At 48.4% G+C, this 16,220-nt stretch overlaps 1 protein-coding gene across 7 annotated transcripts in view; it reads right to left on the bottom strand.

Annotated features, from left to right (window-relative positions):
• The window catches only part of LOC146859070 (caspase-1-like), a 264,504-nt gene that overhangs the window by 137,687 nt on the left and 110,597 nt on the right, over positions 1–16,220 (bottom strand). The window lies entirely within an intron of this gene.

Here is a 16,220-nt window from a genome sequence, read left to right as displayed (position 1 = left end):
TCCAATATGACAGGCCTTTTCATTGTGTACAGTTTGTTCATTATGCTAATCACATTTTTGACTTGCATATGTCTTAATTGCAGCACAGTTATAGCAAAATAGAGCACAGCAGTTTCAATAAATATTGTAAGCTTTCCCTGCGTCTCTTTTCAGTTTATTGTGATACGTATGAGAGAAAAGGTGATGGCCTGCTTCCGCGATCCCCGAGAGGGTCTCGAGTGTTGTGTTCTGGGATGCCAAAATACTTGTCTCTCTATAAAGGTTAGGACAGCAAGTAAGGCACTATGAGCTAGTCTGGATTTTTGGTCCATAGGTACTGATGTCATATGGTGACTCGATTCCTACATACTGATGTTCAGTGGTCCCAGGCATAGTTCTGTTTCTAAGCTGAATCCCTTCCACACGAGCCCAATATTGGTACCTATTTACGGGTCTCCTGAGTAGTGCTTGTGCAAATCCACAATATCATAAACAGTAGTACCCATGATAACACATCAATATAGGGGAGGGATGTTTACGACCTAAGCAGGACCAGAATTTGTCGACAAAGAGTGGCGTTGCGGTTGTAGATAAAACAAGCGGATAGGCATGAAAAATACATAAGGCCCCACTTAGCATTGTTAAGTCTGTCAGGTAGGTAAGGAAAATGCTACTTACCAGTATGCATCTGTTCTTGGCATGTAGAGCTGCAGATCTACACACTTTCGCATAGATCGCCATCTGGTGATGGGCCCGGATGTTTGCAGTTTGTTTTTCCTCTTGGAAAGTCTTTTGGAAGTCACGAGGTCGGTGACTCCTCCTTTGGATCGTATTGCGCATGGGCTTCGGCTCCATCCTCAGATTGTTTTTCGCCAGCAGGGAAAGATGGAGCGTAGTAATAACAGTGAAGAAACCCATGTGTGTTGTATCTAAATAAGATAGACTGGAACAGATACAGGTAGCTGGGGAGGCGGGTGGGCGTGTGTAGATCTGCAGCTCTACATGCCAAGAACAGATGCATACTGGTAAGTAGCATATTCCGTACGAGGCATATGAGCTGCAGATTACACACTTTTGCATAGACTATATAGCAGTTCCCAACCTTAGCGGCGACCACCGGTATCTGTTGCAGTGGTTTGAAATAGTGTTTTTAGTACAGCCTGGCCCACACTAGCTTGTTGCTTGGTTTGCACATCTACTCAGTAGTGTTTAGTGAAAGTGTGCGGTGTTGACCATGTAGCTGCTTTGCAGATATCATCTAATGGGATGTTCCCTAGAAAAGCCATAGAAGCCCCTATCTTTCGTGTAGAATGGGCTTTAGGGGGAACGGATAGCGTTCGTTTTGCTTTGTGGTAGTAAATCTGGATGCATTTTACAATCCACCTAGCTATCCCTGATTTTGAGATGGGGTTGCCGTTGTGTGGTGGAGAGAAAGAGACAAACAGTTGTTTGGTCTTTCTGAAAGGTTGTGTTCTTTGGATATAGTAAAGTAAGGCTCGTTTGACATCTAGCGTGTGTAGAGCCCTTTCTGCAACAGTGTGAGGTTGCGAGAAAAATACCGGTAATTCTACAGATTGGTTTAGGTGAAAAGGGGAAATGACTTTAGGTAGGAATTTTGGGTTGGTACGGAGAACAACCTTGTTCTGGTGCATTTGAAGAAAAGGTTCTTGTATGGTAAGTGCTTGTATCTCACTGACCCTTCTAAGGGAAGTGATGGCTACAAGGAAATCTGTTTTCCATGTGAGAAATTGCAGTTCACATTTATGCAAGGGTTCGAAGGGCGGCCCCATTAGCCTTGTGAGAACGATATTTAAGTTCCACACAGGTGAAGGTGGTACTCTGGGGGGAATTATTCTTTTTAGGCCTTCCATGAAGGCTTTAATGGCAGGTACTCTGAAAAGTGATAGGTGCTGCCTGTTTTGTAGGTAAGCCGCAATTGCTGCGAGGTGTAGCCGAATGGAGGTATATGCTAGATTACACCTTTGTAGGTGGAGTAAGTAGCATATGATGTGTTGTATAGACACGTCCAGAGGATTGATTGTGTTGTTATGGCAATAGACAACAAATCTTTTCCACTTGGCAGCGTAGCAGGCTCTAGTGGTAGGGCGTCTAGCTTCTCTGATGACCTTCATACAGTCAGCGGGAAGGTTTAGGTATCCGAATTCTAGGATTTCAGGAGCCAGATCGCAAGGTTGAGCTGAGCTGGGTCCGGGTGCCTGATCTCTCCATGGTTCTGGGTTAGGAGGCATGGTGAGAGGTGTAGCTTTTGGTGTGGTACTACCGAGAGTTCCAGCAGCGTGGTGTACCACGGTTGTCTGGCCCATGTTGGAGCTACTAGGATCAGGGTGAGGGAATGCTGTAGCTTTCGCACCACTAATGGAATTAGTGGGAGAGGTGGAAAGGCGTACGCAAATTTGCCTGACCAGTTCATCCATATCACATTTCCTTTGGACAATGGGTGTGGGTATCTGGCGGCGAAGCTTGGGCATTTTTTGTTTGCGTGGGTGGCGAATAGGTCTATTTGTGGATGCCCCCACGTTTGAAAGAACGGGTGAAGAACCTGCGGGTGAAGTTCCCACTCGTGGATCTGTTGCGTCTGTCTGCTGAGCAGATCTGCCATGGTGTTTTGGACTCCTGGTACATGCTGGGCTAGGAGAAAGATCTTGTGAGGATTTGCCCATCTCCATATGCTCTGTGCTAGTTGAGAGAGCTGTGGAGAGTGTGTGCCGCCTTGTTTTTGAATGTAATACATGGCCGTCATGTTGTCTGTGCGAATGAGGACTGCCTTGCCTGAAATCTGTGTCTGAAAAGATTTTAGGGCTTGAGAGATTGCTAGTAACTCCAGATGGTTGATATGGAGTAACTTTTGTTGCGGCGTCCATGTGCCGTGCACTGTGAGGTGTAATAGATGAGCTCCCCAGCCGGAGAGCAATGCGTCTGTTAGTATTATTTGTGGAACCAGGTCCAGGAACGGTCGACCTTTGGAAAGGTTTCCTCCACTGCAGAGAGCGATGGGTGCGACCGTCTACCAACACCAGATCTGTCAGTTGCCCCCTGGGCCTGGTTCCATTGGCGCACTAAGCACTCTTGAAGTGGACGCATCTGGAGTCTTGCGTGGGGCACTATGAAAATGCAAGAGGCCATCATCCCTATCAGTTGCATAAACACTCTTGCTGGGAGGGAGTGTTGAAGTATGAATCTTTGTCGCAAAGCCTGAATGCTTGCAATCCTGGCCGGATTGGGGTAGGCTATTGCTTTTGAGGTGTCTATGGTGGCACCGAGTTATTGTTTCATGTGGGATGGTGTTAGCTGGGACTTTTGGTGGTTCACCGTGAAGCCTAGTTGGTGAAGTAGTTGGATTGTAGTGGCGGTGTGGTGTACACATTGGTGGTAGGACGTGGCTTTTATCAGCCAGTCGTCCAAGTATGGGAAGACGTTAATGTGCTGTCTTCTGAGGTGTGCCGCCACTACCGCTAGGCACTTGGTGAATACCCGTGGTGCTGTTGTGACTCCAAATGGGAGCACTTTGAACTGGTAGTGTTGCCCGTCCACTACAAATCTGAGGTACTTTCTGTTGTGAGCATGGTGTACTGGAATGTGGAAGTATGCGTCTTTCAAGTCCAGTGTGCTGAGAAAGTCGTTCTGGGAGAGGAGCGGAAGCACTTGCTGAAGCGTTACCATGTGAAAATGGTCTGAATGTATGTATGTGTTTAGGGGCCGGAGATCTAGAATAGGTCGTAGAGTCTTGTCCCTTTTTGGTATTAGAAAATATAGGGAGTAGACCCCTAAATTTTGCTGATTGACGGGAACTTGTTCTATTGCATGTTTTTGTAGGAGGGAGATTACCTCCTGTTTTAGTAATGTGGAATGTTCTTGTGACATTGGGCGTTGCCTGGGTGGAATGTTTGGGGGGGTAGATGTTAATTCCAGGCAGTATCCTGACCGAATAATTTGGTTCACCCACTTGTCTGAGGTGATGGTCTCCCAGACATGAAGGAAATTTTGAAGTCTGACCCCGAAAGGAGTGGGATGGTCTGGAGGGAGCGGGGGGAAGTCATTGGGTAGGCGGTGTGGCGAGCGGGCGGTATTTGTTTTGCCTCTGCCTTTATTATTATTTCCCCTATAGCCGCCTCTTTGATAACCCCTTGTGAAGGTGGACTGAGTGGGGGATTTGTAGGAAGTGGATGCGCTATCTGAGGAGTAGCCTCTAGATGTACTCCGAAAGGAAGAGCGGCGAAAAGAGCGCCTAGGAGGGTGTGACTGCAGGGCTCCCATGGACTTCGCCGTATCGGTTTCCTTCTTCATTTTTTCGAGGGCCTCATCTACCTTTGGGCCGAATAGGTGTTCTTGGTCAAAGGGATGATTCAGGATGGAGGCTTGTCCCTGATATTCTTAGCCAAGCATGGCGACGGAGGAGGACGCTAGTATTAATGGCCCTGGAGGCTGTGTCTGCTGCATCTAAGGCACAGCGTATAGAGGTGTTAGTTATTGTCTTATCCTCTTGAATTAATTCATTGGCCCTAGTTTTGTATCTTTCAGGGAGGTGGTGCATTATGGTTTCTAATTCATCATAATGTGCCCTATCGTATCTGGCCAATAGCGCTTGGGTGTTGGCGATACGCCATATATTGGCTGCCTGTGACGCAGTGCGCTTTCCTGACGCGTCCAGTAGCTTTGACTCTTTGTCAGGTGGTGGTGCTTCGCCTGACGCCTGGGAATTTGACCTTTTTCGTGCAGTGGAAACCACTAGGCAATCTAGTGGCGCTGGCCCTTTGATTTAGGCAGAATCTGTGGGGGCAGCTTTGTACTTTTTCTCTATGCATGGGTTAATGACCCTGGCCCTGACTGGGTCCTTAAAAACCTCTGGCGCAAGTTTTACCACCCCCTTGAGCATAGGTAGTATGGAGGTAGACCTATGTGTGGTATCAAATGTGTCGAGGAGGAAATCCTGCTCCACTGGGTCAGTGTGCCGCCCTTTGAAGTAGGTGGCGGAAACCGAATGAGTCTTCCGGTGGAGATGGCCTAGAAGGGTAAAGGTCATCTTGTGGGACGTCGGGAATATCTGGGTTATTGTAGTCGTCCCATGGGTCTGGGGATCCTGTAGGGGTGGGGTCTTGGGGCACATCCCCTGTATCGTGATATGGGTTCCCCTGATCATCATCGTCTGGAGACGGGGTCGGAGAGCGATGAGGTGGGGGTGGAGAAGGCGGAGGTGGAGAAGGTGGGGAAGGTATTCTGAAAGGGGAGTTAGCAGAGTCCTTCCTCTTTGGAGGTGGAGGCGGAGTCGGTTTGTCCAAATATCTCCTTTTGGAAGAGAGTACCAAATGTCCAGTTCTTGATCCCTGGTGAGAGTTTTTTGTAAGGCATCCGGTGTAAATAGTTCCTGTGACAGTGTTTGGTTCGTGGGCACCGAAGTCTTCGTGGCCGATGACTTTTTAGGCTTGTCCGTGCCAGTTTGCTTAGCACTGGGCTTGGGAACCTCCGATTTCTTGGTCGGCGCCGAGGTGGGCTTCGGCTTGAAAGTGTCGGTGCCGAGGGCCTTATGGGGTTTGGTCGGTACCGAAGATGGCGTCGGTACGGAAGCGCTGGGTTTCGACCCCGAGGCCTTCGGTGCGGAGCTCGGTGTCGAGGTAGAGGCCGGTTTCTTTTTCGGTGCCGAAGTGTGTTTCTCGGCACCGCTGGCAGGCTGGCTCGAGCCCGAGCCGCCGGGAGCCTTATTTGGCTTCTTCACCGGGCCCGAAGGTGGGGTGTGTGAAGCAGTGTCTCTGGGCTTGCCTAGGCCCGGAGGCGAAGGCGTGACCGAAGCCTTTTTGGGTGTTGGCGCGGGTGTGGGGGGTATATTACTCACGACCCTCTGCGTCGGAGTGATGTCCTCCACATCTGAGTCGTCAGCCTCGGAAGTACTGACGAGGTCCTCTTCGGTGCGCTGCTGTCCCGGATCTTGGATGTCGTCTTCGAAGATATCGACTGGAACGGAGGTCGAGGAGTGTGCCATGTTTCGTCTGGCTCTTCGGTCCCGAATAGTCTTTTTCGGTCTGAAAGACTTACAGGCCGGACAGTCTCGAGCCTCGTGTTCAGGGGAGAGGCAGAGGTTGCACACCTCATGAAGATCGGTGTGGGGGAATTTGGACCCACATCGAGGGCACTTCTTGAACGGAGTTCTTTCCATCAGCCGGGACCGGAGCTTGGGTAGGCCCGAAGGCCGCCGTCGAGGACTAGAACCGAAGATTTGTCGATGAGAAGGTGCGTTGATTGAGGAGATCGTGATCAAAACAATACCGCGATGTGAGGTGAGGATTCCGCTTCGATCGTCGAACTGGAAAATGTTCGGAACCGGAGCGCGAAGATTACATCCGAGCCCGATGGCGGAAAAAAACAATCTGAGGATGGAGCCGAAGCCCATGCGCAATACGATCCAAAGGAGGAGTCACCAACCTCGTGACTTCCAAAAGACTTTCCAAGAGGAAAAACAAACTGCAAACATCCGGGCCCAACACCAGATGGCGATCTATGCAAAGGTGTGTAATCTGCAGCTCATATGCCTCGAACATATTCTTTCAATTGTAGACCTTTACACAGAAATGCAATTGGACAATGGATTTTGCAGTTGTTACAGGTATGTATCACTTTAAAATGCAGTTTGAATTACACAGTAATTTCTTTCAGATTACTTTTTAGTTACTTTTGGAATATTTTGATTAGTGAGGTGGTATGGCTAGATACCACACCTTAGGATCTCTCAATAAAGGCAAGTAAGACTTTTTATACTTTGCAGTTTAGTTCTCTTTTCTCCATACAAACATCAGTTCAACATTTTAGGCCCAAAGTCTCTTAACATGGGTTGCTATAGGGGAAAAGTGATAGCAGTTTCTCAGAAAAGTACACGACTTACGAGTGCGAGTTTTGGGGGTTAGGACCAAGGTTACCCAAGGTCTAGATGGGCACTCCAGTTGCACCACCAGTGGCAATGGGGCGGCCGGGTGCATGGTGCCGCTGGTGCTAAGAGGGCCTTCAGTTAGGGACTGCTGACGAGCAGGCCACTCGGGTGAGGGAGCAAAGCTCCTAGGGTTAAGGTCAGCACTGCAGGGGTCAATGACCAGCACAGGAGTTGCACCACCAGCGGCACTGGGGCGGCCGGGAGCCAAAAAAGGCGTCGGGGACACTGTGCTTTTCAAAGGAGACCTTCAGTTCTGTGAAGTTGCTGCAGGCTCGGGCAGGGGGATTTCCTGAAGGCGTCCACCGGCTGGAGAGGTAGGTTGGGATCTTGGGGGATACCTGGACACCGTCGGTTGGGCCACCCAAGGCCATGGGGCGTCAGGTGCAGGGATGTCTTCTGGCGTCGGATCGCTGGGAAGACCTCCTTGTAGTGTTGAGCCTCTCGAAATTGGTCAGTATGCGCTGGGTACAAAGTGGTACAGAATCACGGAGTTGCTGGAATTCAGATTCTGTGGGCGAGTCTTTTCTTGAGCAAATCCGGTGCTCACAGGAGAGTCTGTAAGATGATTGCAGGTCATCCGGGCTCTTGGGGTTGCTGGCCTCGCTGGGGTTCTTGCTGTAGGCAGGTCGTAGACGGGACAGGCCGGTAGCGCTGGGACCAGAGCAGTTGGTGTCCTCCTCTTCTTCCTGGATCAGATTGGCTCTTCGGTCCTTCTTCTATCTTCATCGAATCTGAGGAGGCAAGGTTCAGGGTTGCCCCTAAATACTAACTTTAGGGGCATGAAAGGGGGGTGCAGGTCGGGACCAATGAGTCCCTTTCTTGGGGTGGGTACACCCCCTATTATGCCACACTCCAGTGGGAGGGGGCATGAGCCTCTCCCTAATTGGCTGAGTCCCCCCATCTTCAAGATGGAGGCGACTGAGATTTGTACTTCACCTCGCCTCCCCCACCTGAGGAGTGGGGTTGGCAAAGGTGGGCACATCTCTCTTCCTAGCTTGGTTTTCCTGCAGATTCTCCTGCCCAAAGTAGGGGCCAGAACCGGCTGGAGCCAGTTGCTAGGGGCAGCAAAAGTCAGACCCCACACAGAGACCACTTCCAAAGGTGGCAGGCCTTTCAAGCTCCCCTTTTCGTGGACCCAGCATATCTGGGGGAAGAGGCATGACACCTCTGCCCAGCATGGGCTTTGTTTCTGGACCCAGAGAGCTTGTAAGGGTGGCACAATAGTTGCTGCAGCCCTTAGAGGATTTCCCTGGTCACAGTGCCCTTGGTACCCATGGTACCGCTTACAAGGGGCTTAACTGTGGCCAGACATGTGCCAATTTTTGGTACAGAGGTAGTCTTAGGAAAGAACCCAGCCCCTGGGAACCTGATTGGCAGGGACCCAGGGCACATCAAGTCAGGTTGCATCAGATGTCAGGCACAAACTGGGGGTAACCATGCAAAAAGGGGCACGTTCCTACACATATGATGTGGGTGTGTCCAGCAATACAAAAATTATTAAGGTCAGTCACTGAAGCACTAGCTGAATGCCAAGACTGGTTGTTGCATTCCAGGTCTCCCTCTGGCAGTCCCAGCTGCATCAAGACTGCAACATTCTAATCTTATTGGTATGTTGATGATGAAACATGTCTAACATTCTAGATAGAGATGGTAAGAGAGGACTGTAGGGAGCAGAAATTGATGGAATCCTTTCCATTGAAGTAAATATTTGTTTAAACTTCTAACATATCTGGATCCGTAATTTGAATTGCACTTGGCGACAATCGGAAGAAACCTTATCATCAACAAGTTGATGGATGGACTAGAATATCTGCCAACCCTCTCAGCTTTCTTACAATTTTCTACAATATGTTCCCGATTTTCCTCTCATCTAAAGTATCATTACTATTCCTTTTATTTCACAATATTTATGTTTTTTCTGGATGTCTGGAACTATACTGGAACACATTTAATATTACCTTACATTTATTACTGGATTTTCTAGTGCATCCTCAGCTATTTGTCTTGTTTTCACAAGAGGACTTATAGATTTTCTGTTACTTTGTCTAGTTTTAATTAGACTGCTCATCGATTTTCAACCTTAATTTGTGCACGTTCTACTGCAAGACTTGCTACCACCTCAAGGTCCAGCAGAATGCTCCCAACGTGCAAGATTTTCTTCACATGCTCCACGAGGCTCTACTCTGCGTACAGAGATTTTGCAGATAAATGTAGTTAGTTTCATGCAACATCCATAAAAACTTTTCTTTTAGATCAAAACAGGACCTCACATATGAGAAATTAGTGTGTGTTACGGAGTTATTTTGCATTAATATAAGTTAGCTGCATTACAATATTGAATACAATGCTACTAACCCTGAATATTAGACGTAAACACATTTGAATTTGGACGAGTGTGACTGTGCGCCATCAGTTACCTGGCCAAAGTGGGCATGAAAGAGCTGAAATTGGATTTCATTTATTTATTTATAAACTTATAAAGCGCGCAGCTACCCCCAACGGGGATGTACCGGCGCTACGAACAGCAAGCAGTTGTGAGTGTCTCTGTGCAACTAGGCGTTGGTAAACAGCAAGGTTTTTAAATTGCGTCGAAATAAGCATTCCGATTCTGTCAAACGGAGGGACAGTGGCAAGTTGTTCCAGGATCGAGCGGTGATAACTGCAAATGCTCTGCTACCCATTCTTGAGCGGCGAAATCAGGGAGTACATAAGAGGAAAAGATGATTTGATCTGAGAGAACGGTTGGACTGAACATGCTTCAGTCTGGCTCTAAGATAGGCCGGCCCCTGACCCTGCATTGCTCTATATGCCAGGACCAGAGATTTAAACTGAATGCGGCTAGTCATGCGCAGCCAGTGTAACTTTTTTAAGTGAGTAGAGATTGAGTGACGCTATGGGATGTTACAGATCATCCTTGCCGCCGCATTCTGCACAATCTGCAGACGTTTGACCAGATAGGATGGTGCTCCGGCATATAGGCTATTTGCGTAATCCAGGTGTGATGTTATAAGGGCGTGAATAAAGGTTCGGCGAGCATCCAAAGGAAGGAAAGGGAGAATTTTCCGGATCATGCGGAGTTTACCGAAACAAGTAGATGTGACCTTATCTATTTGAGCCTTGCAAGATAACTCATTATCAAATAAGAATCCCAAATTCCTGGCAGAAACCACCGGTGCTGGAGGGGGATTCAATTCAGTTGGCCACAAAAGAAGGAGTAGAGGCGGATTTTTTTGATTAAAATACAACACTTCGTTTCTATCAGAGTTAAGCCCGAGAGTGTTGAGTGACATCCAGGTAGACATGTTGCTGAGACAGCGTCTGAAGTTAAAAAAAACTAGCGTCAGAGTGATCTCTAAATGAAAACACTAATTGTGTGTCATCAGCGTATGAGATCACTCTGACCCCACAAGATTCTGCCACTGTAGCCAGCGGCGATACATAGACATTAAAAAACAGTGGGCTCAGGGCAGAGCCCTGGGGGATACCACAACTAAGTGGTTTCTTTTCCGAGACAAAAGGTTTAAGTTAGACCTGTTGGGTACGATCACTTAAAAAAGATCTAATCCAAGCCAGAGGGGTGCCCTGAATTCCAAGACTATACAGTCTCTCAATCAATATAGCATGAGAGACCGTATCTAATACCGCGGACAGGTCGAGGAGCACTAACATTGCTGCCTCGCCTGCATCCACTCAATCGCGAATAGTTTCTGACACCTCCAGAAGTGCAGTCTCGGTGCTATAGCCGGATCTAAAACTGGACTGCGAATCGTGGAGAAGTTGCCTGGACTCAGTGTAGTTAAAGAGCTGTTCTTGCACAACTTTCTCCAGGATTTTGGCTGGTTTAGGTAAAAAGGAAATGGGCCTGTAGTTGCTAAATACCGATGGGTCGGCTTCAGGTTTTTTTAGGATGGGAATTAGCATGGCCTGTTTCCAAGACAAGGGGAAATGACCAGTTTGTAAGGAGGTGTTCCAAAGCAAGTTCAGCGGAGAAATGATAAGAGGGGCAAGTGCACTGAATAATTGTGCCGGACAGGGGTCTAGAGGGGAGCCTGATTTGCATGCCAACATTTTTTGAGAAAAGGTATCAATAGAGATACCTTAAAGGAAGTGAAAGCCTCCTCCTTGGTTACCCTGGAGTTGAGAACTGGGGAGTCAACGGACTGGTTGAATGTAGAAAAAATGTCTAGGATTTTATCATGAAAAAAGTTAGATAAACCATCAGAGTTCTTGGCTAGGGGGGATCGAGCTAGATAATGCAGATGGTTTAGAAAACTCTTTCACTATTTTAAACCGTGTTTTTGAGGAATTATCAGCGGAGCTGACTTTTTCAATGTAATATTCTTTCATTATGGCACGTTTCAATTTATGGAATTTCTTAATGGCTCTGTAAGTAGCTTTTGCCTCAGAATCATAGGATTGTCTCCAGTTCCTCTCAAGTTTTTTACAGAGGCTCTTCTCATCACGCAAGGTGGAGGAGAACCAAGGAGCGGAGGGTTTTAATCTGGAAGAATTTATTGGTTGCATAGGGACAATCGCGTTTATAGCTGAGGAAAGCCAAACATTAAACTTTGAAGTGTCTAAATCCCCTTCTGACTGCCACAAAACGTGGGAAAGTGCAGGGGCCAGCGATGAACAGGTAATTTTGCACCACTTCCTGCCAAAATCCCTGGCCTAAACTGGAATGTCAACGCGAGGGGTAGGGCCAGACTAAATGAGATACGAAAATGGTCTGACCAAGTGAGAGGATGGGATAGTGAAGTGGTCAGATTAGGATGGTTGGTGAACAATAGGTCCAGCTCATGGCCAGCCAGATGAGTGGAGCCACTAACCCGCTGGGTCAAATTGAGGCTCATCATGGTATCGAGGAGCAGTCCTGCTATGATACAGGAAGTGTCATCCACATGCAGGTAAAAAAAAAAACTAAAATAGTGAAGTGGGGTGTTTGAGCGATAGATCAGCAGCCATAGTATAGAAATCCATGAGGGGTTGTAGGAGGGAACCGGGAGGTCTTTATAAGAGAATACCTGCCAGAATAGAATGCGAGGCTCAAATACATGGCTTCTAAAGGGCCAATATTATAGAGCTTCCTAGAGAAGATCTTCCAGCTCGAGCGCAAGATCACCGCGATCCCACCGCCCACCTTAGAACTGGCTCAGTAAGTGGCTATTAGATTTGGCTTACCTGCATGCAAAAGAAAGCCTTGCTTATTGGTGAAAGTGCGGGAATTTGGGGGGAAAAATTGTGTTTTAATGTGCCTCACAGTATTTGAAATCGTTATTTTAAAAATAAGCTTATGTGTGCTCTGATCTCCCTGATGCAAACTCGCGTTGCTGTCTGACCAATAGATCAAACTTTCGTGCCTCTCTGGCGCTTTTGGGTGAGGTTGGAGGGATAGGCGCCATCTTGGACGAGACGCGCGCTGATCGCGGTCAGCGTCCCAGGTGTTGCACGCTGCACGTCGACCTTAGCCACTCCCTATTAAAATGGCAACGGGACGAACGCGTAGCGGACGAGCGCAGCGGGCGTGCCGGCGGAGCGCCGAGGGCGCGCTTAAGGCAAGCCCGTCTGCGCCCGTCAGCGCTAAGTCAGTGCGCAGGGCGTGCTACTCTGCCATTCCGTGCCCGATTGAGCCAAATGTCATACTCTATTCTGGCGAGTATTTGAAATCCCTGCGACCCAATCCGTGTCTGTTTCAGGGTGATAAGGGGGGGGAAGTGATTCGTGGAACCATATATGTGGTGCCTGTGGCTTCCGGTTTACTCCTGAGCTCCGTTCGTTGGTTGGGTCCGCTAGGTCAGCTAACTCTGAGATTATCAGTGCTTGTCTTATCAATGCTAGATCTGTAAAAAAAACACTATGTGGATGTGGCTGACCTGATTATCGATAATGGCTTAGACCTCCTGTTTGTTACCGAGACTTGGCTTGATACCTCTTGTAACCCAATCGTGGCCTTTGCAACTCCAGCGGGTTTTAAAATCTCTCGGCTGGATCGCCCTGTAGGTAGAGGTGGGGGCTTGGCCATTTTTTATAGGGACTGCTGGTCACTGGTCAGTGAATCTTGCACTCCTTGGGGAGATTGCGAGGTCCTGAACTTTCAACTACAACTATCAGCTCACTTTACTTTGGGGGGCTCCCTGATCTATAGACCACCAGGCTCAGCTAGGGCTTTTCTGGAGTCCTGTGGGGATGCACTAGCTGAGCGTGCTCTGCGTTTCTCTAAGTTTGTGCTTCTTGGCGACTTTAATCTCCATCTGGAGCACTCTGAGCTGACCGACTCTGCGGTGTTTTTGGATTTTCTTAATCTGACGAACCTTTCCCAATGGGTCACTGATCCCACCCACGTCGGTGGACATACTTTGTATATTATCTGCTCCAATTTCCCTATCTTAGTTGTGAAACCTAGGCCAGTTGCCTGGTCAGATCACTTCCCTTTATTATTTTCATGGGACATCAATCACTCGTGCCGCTCTGCTAATCGTTATCGGCACCCTGTCACTATGAAAGTTGATCCTGGGAGGTTTAGTAGCTCTTTGGCAGCCTCTCGCCCTTCTTTTCAGGGGGATTTGGTAGCAAATGTGTCCCAGTTCACTGATTGGCTCTCAAGTTCAATCGAGACATTGTCTGTTCCATGCCAACAAAAGCTGAGAAGAGAGTCCCCCTCTAAGCCTTGGTTTACACCGGAATTGAGGACTTTAAAACATGAATGCAAATTACTGGAGAGAGCCTGGCGTGCGAGTGGATACTGCGCTATTGCCAAACGTGCCCTCAGAACTAAACAAAAACAGTACTACACGTCCATTGGGGTGGCCAAAGGGAAGTACTATTCTGAGCGCATTGAGAGGGCCAATAACAATTCAAAAGAAATTTTTGCTATTGTACAACATTTTCTGTCACCTACCGCCCAGGTGATAGTGACACCGTCCTCGGAGTCCTGGTGCAACTCTCTGGCTTATTTCTTCAGGGATAAAATAGTCAGCATCCAAGAGACGTTTTCAAACCTACCGGTGAAGAATGTAGGCACCACAATGGTTCCGCTAAGGGGCAATACTGCTCCTTCTTTCTCAGCATTTAACCCGATTGATCTCCCTGGCTCTCTTAAGATCCTTAGGGCTCTAAAGTCTGGCTCGCCTAAAGATCCATGCGCCGCCAGACTGTTGTCGGATGTGGCAGCTACTATCAATTTAGAAGTCAACTATTTGATTAACAGATCGTTGTCTGAGGCGCTAGTTCCGCCGGGGTGGAAGCAGGCGCTGATTCTCCCTCTTCTGAAGAAGACATCTCTTGACCCGTGCCTTCCTGAGAATTATCGCCCTATCTCACTCCTGCCTAGTTTGGCGAAAGTTTGTGAGAGGGTGGTCACGACTCAACTGCCGCTCATAGCACTGAGCTTGCCCTGCTTGAGGTGACAGAGGCAATCCGTGGTTGTTTGGATGCCGGTGGGAAAGCGGCTTTGGTGATGTTAGATCTCTCAGCCGCTTTAGACACCGTGCCCCACTCTCTGCTCTTGGATCGTCTATCGGCTATAGGCATTGGCGGCTCTGCCCTGCAGTGGCTCCGGTCTTTTTTGGAGGGTAGGTCTCAACAGGTTTGGATTCCTCCTTGTGCCTCCGTTCAACTGCAAATGACTACGGGTGTTCGCAGGGTTCATCCCTTAGCCCCCTGTTATTTAACATCTATATGACCCCGCTGGTTTATCTGGCGGAGTCTTTGGGGGCAAGAGTGATGGCCTATGCGGATGACACTCAGCTCTTGTTTTGTTGGAATAAGGATGATGACTCGGTCACGGAGGCGCAACAGTGTCTGTCGTCGGTCTTCCATTGGCTGGCTGATGCCCAGCTAAAATGCAACGAAGGTAAATCGGAAGTTTTCTTCTATGGCTCTCCTTCTTTTGAGTTTAGAGACAGGTTTTGGCCTCTTGATTTCCCTCGTCCTTCCATTGGTAAAGAGGCAGTAAAAAATCTTGGCGTCTGGTTCGAGGAGAACTTGAATTTTGCAACTCAAGTGAAGAGGCTGGCTGGTGTTTGCTTTGGTGTTCTTAAAAGCGTGCGGCGGTTTCTTTCTCTTCTTCCTGACAAGGCTAAAGAAACTGTGGTTCGGGCCCTAATTCTATCTCGTCTGGACTACGCCAATGCTCTTTTGGTAGGTAGCCCAGGATATTTGGTTAAGAAACTGCAGGTGGTCCAAAATGCAGCGTCCAGACTCCTCCTGGGCGTGGGTCCTAGGCTTAGCGTTCGTTCCCATCTGCGCTCTCTGCACTGGCTTCCAGTGGAATCTCGTGTGAAATTTAAGATGCTTTCCATTGTGCATAGGGCCCTTTATGGTCTGGGTCCTTGTTATCTGCGTAAGAGGCTTGTCTTCTACGCTCCAGGGAGGACGCTGCGTTCGTCTGCTCAGCTTTTGCTGCAGACCCCTAGGTTTAATCGCCAAAGAGTGGGCGGGAACTCCTTCGGCCGTAAAGCAGGCCTAGCCTGGAACTCCCTGCCTGTAGCGCTTCGCGCTACCCATGACCCTTTTCTGTTTAAAAGTCAATTAAAAACCTTGCTTTTTTAGCTTGTTGGGTTTTTACCTTTCTTCTGCCTCTTGCCTTGAGTTTAGCGCTTTATAAATCAAAGATAACATAACATAACATAACATTAATCCCAACAAACCGATAGTCAGGGGGGAAAGCCAGATTAAGGTTGGGATTAGAGGAGACTTTTACCCACGTTTCGGTAAGAAACATTAAGTCCCATGCATAAGTAGTGAGGGCTAGCCAAATATCTCCCGAATGACGAGGTAGCGATCTACAGTTGAGCAAGCACGCCTTGATGTTTGGAGAAAGGCACATGCGCTCAGCTACAGGTCTGGCGGGAGAGGGGCATAGTCTGGATGAAATATTAAGACCTGGCTTAAACGAGAATGAACAAGTAGCACAAATAAAATGGGCGTTGAAAGACCCAGAAAATTTACATAGGGTCGGAGCCTTACACCCTTTATCATTAAATTCTATTTGTTGGGACCTGGGCCAATGTATTCGTGCTGCGACGGGGTTGCTGGCAGCATGGCTGTTGCTGGCCACAGAATAGGCGTGGATGGGCGCAGACGGGCTTGCCTTTGGCGTGCCCGCTGCGCGCGTCCGCTGCGCTCGCCCGTTGCGCACTCGCGTTTGCATCCAATTTAAGTAGCTGCCCTTCCCTTCAGCTTCCTATCTATGCCCCGCCTCCTCTAGCCGGATCATAAGCTCAAAGCTGTTCTCAACAGGGGCCCTTTAAAATACGTTTGGCCCAGGGCCCCCAGAATCCTTAAGATGTCCCTACACTAACAT

This window comes from Triturus cristatus, chromosome 3_2, assembly GCF_964204655.1.
Source record: "Triturus cristatus chromosome 3_2, aTriCri1.1, whole genome shotgun sequence".
Taxonomy (NCBI): Eukaryota; Metazoa; Chordata; class Amphibia; order Caudata; family Salamandridae; genus Triturus; species Triturus cristatus.
This window is presented reverse-complemented; position numbering and strand designations above follow the sequence as displayed.